The following is a 2,264-nucleotide window of genomic DNA, read 5'->3' on the forward strand; positions in this document are numbered from 1 at the left end:
ATCTGCCCAGTTGCTCTTTTGCTCACACTATGAAAAAGATGTCGGGGAACCGACCCACCGGCGTTTGGCGACTTTGCCAGCTTCTTTTTCCACGGAAAAGAAAAATATAGCATTCCCAAGACGGAGAATAACTTTTTCTAGAGCCAGTGTTGATTATAACACTCTCGAGGACTAGACAAGAAAGCAGTGTCAGCTCAAAAGTGGAGGCCAAGCGAACACACACACACACACACACACACACACACACACACACACACACACACACACACACACACACACACACACACACACACACACACACACACACACACACAGAGGACGACTGCTTTACCCTCGCTTCCACGCCTACGCGTGGGCTCGGGTAATGAAACACAGACAGACAAACCGAGTACCTAGTCCTCGCCTATGCAAAGCTGGGCGAGGCCAATAAGCAAGATCAAAATTTTTATCATATATAGTCGCAATTGAAACAACAGGCCCTATATTAAAGGCTTTTCACACTTGTCCACTTTAATCCAGAATTAAAATGAAATCCAGGATTAGCTTGTTCACACTTGTCTTGAATCAGGATTGAAGCTAGATTCAGTCAATCCACATCCAGAGGTGGTTTGAAGTAGTCTTGCTAGCCAGACCATTCCCCAGCCTACAGTCATTGGGGTGGACCCCAATGACTGTAGGCTGGGGAATGGTCTGGCTAGCGAGACTAGGTTTGAAGTGGATTGATTAATCTTAATTAAAATAATATTCATAACCCGTAGAAGCCAATGCAGTTTAATTCACTTTTAATTCTTTTAAAGTATAGCTTAGTGTGAACACAACCAAAGAGGATTCTATTTTAGTAGGTTGCAATTCTGGATCTAAAGTGGACAAGTGTGAAAAGGCCTGAGCTCAAGTCATCCTCTTGTTTATGACTCCTATGCATGGTGTAGCAGTGCAAGCCATGCATTTACAAGAGAGTTAAATTTGTTACCAAGTTTTGTGGCTCATTTAACAAAAATATACTTGTATAAAGTGTATTTGAAAAAAGTTCAGTAAAAAAATTAATACTGTCAAACTATATTAAGACTGTTAACTGAATTTTATTAAGGTCATAATTACAAATATGATTTACACCACTAACATGTGTAGTTTATAATAGTAATACAAATTACATGTAAGCCTGCACATTAAGAATAGTCATACTTTATGACAACACTGCCATTTTGCCTAAATCATAATTTTTACATTATAGCACCAGTAAAGAACTTCATTGTTTCATTCATTGTTAGCACTATACTTTATTTTATGTAGACTATGGAACGCAGTCAACCCTTTCAGATTAGAGTAAAATTATAATCATTTGATACTCATTATACCATAGGGCACCTTTTTTAGGGCTATAAATTTTGCAGATTTTGCAATTTTTAAAAGATTCGTGAAAATTAATTCCGCGAAAATCAAATTAATACAGTACAAGATGTGAGACAGCATAAATTTGTGAAAATTAAATCTGCAAAATAATAATCCACGGAATTTATAGCCCTCAAAAAAGGTGCCCTACAGTATACATTGTACATGTAGAGTCAATAATATATATTCTTTATGTCATTTTATAGTTAATATTTTCACCACGGCTAGAAAGGCAATGGATGTCATCACGACTAGAAAGGCAACAGATTCAAATGTCCTCATCAATGTCAATGTCAATGTCCACATCGCGACTAGAAAGGCTGCGTTACTTTGAAGCACAGTCAGTAAGTAACATTATATTATTTGAAATGGATGCACACAGAGATAAGGTGTTGTATAGTACCATAGCCTGAGTGATAGCGAACCTGCATTGAATGCATAATAGCTACATGTATTTAAGTTTTTTTTGCTTTTATACAAAACTGCCAATTTAATTAAGCCATCATACTGATGCTACTTTAGGATTTAATTAAGTTACTAGAAAGACAGAATTGCACACAGTCACATCTGTAGGGAATTTTGTTATTAAAATTATATTTTTTATGTTAACAGAGTCAAAAAAATGGCATGTAAATTAGTTTTTAAGTTATTAGTCACTTGATTTGCTAAGTAATAAAAATGCATTTTGCTTAACAAGTGTTTTCATAGTCTACAAGTTGCGTAACATTAGCAATGTTGGATTGTCAATGTAATTTACTCAATGTCATTTTCATTGTCAATGTTCTCATCACTGCCAGAAAGTGATGAGATGTTAACAAAATATGATGATAATACAATGGTAACTCAGCTAGTAACCACAGTAAGTAAATAAAATA

The 2,264-nt window shown here is 35.7% G+C and overlaps 1 long non-coding RNA gene across 3 annotated transcripts in view; it reads left to right on the forward strand.

Moving 5' to 3' along the window:
* LOC109588505 (uncharacterized) overlaps positions 1-1,749 on the forward strand; it is a 4,340-nt gene extending 2,591 nt beyond the window's left edge. Inside the window, exon 5 of one of the 3 annotated variants that reach the window (XR_002188205.1) lies at positions 1,596-1,749. This is a non-coding gene — a long non-coding RNA (uncharacterized LOC109588505). Of the gene's footprint in view, positions 1-1,231; positions 1,269-1,290; positions 1,325-1,595 lie in introns of those variants that run through there. The other 2 variants (XR_002188204.1, XR_002188206.1) reach the window with 2 other exon arrangements.
* The last annotated feature ends 515 nt before the right edge of the window (positions 1,750-2,264 follow it).

Source organism: Amphimedon queenslandica, unplaced genomic scaffold (genome assembly GCF_000090795.2).
Source record: "Amphimedon queenslandica unplaced genomic scaffold, v1.1 AMPQUscaffold_12051, whole genome shotgun sequence".
NCBI classification, from domain to species: domain Eukaryota; kingdom Metazoa; phylum Porifera; class Demospongiae; order Haplosclerida; family Niphatidae; genus Amphimedon; species Amphimedon queenslandica.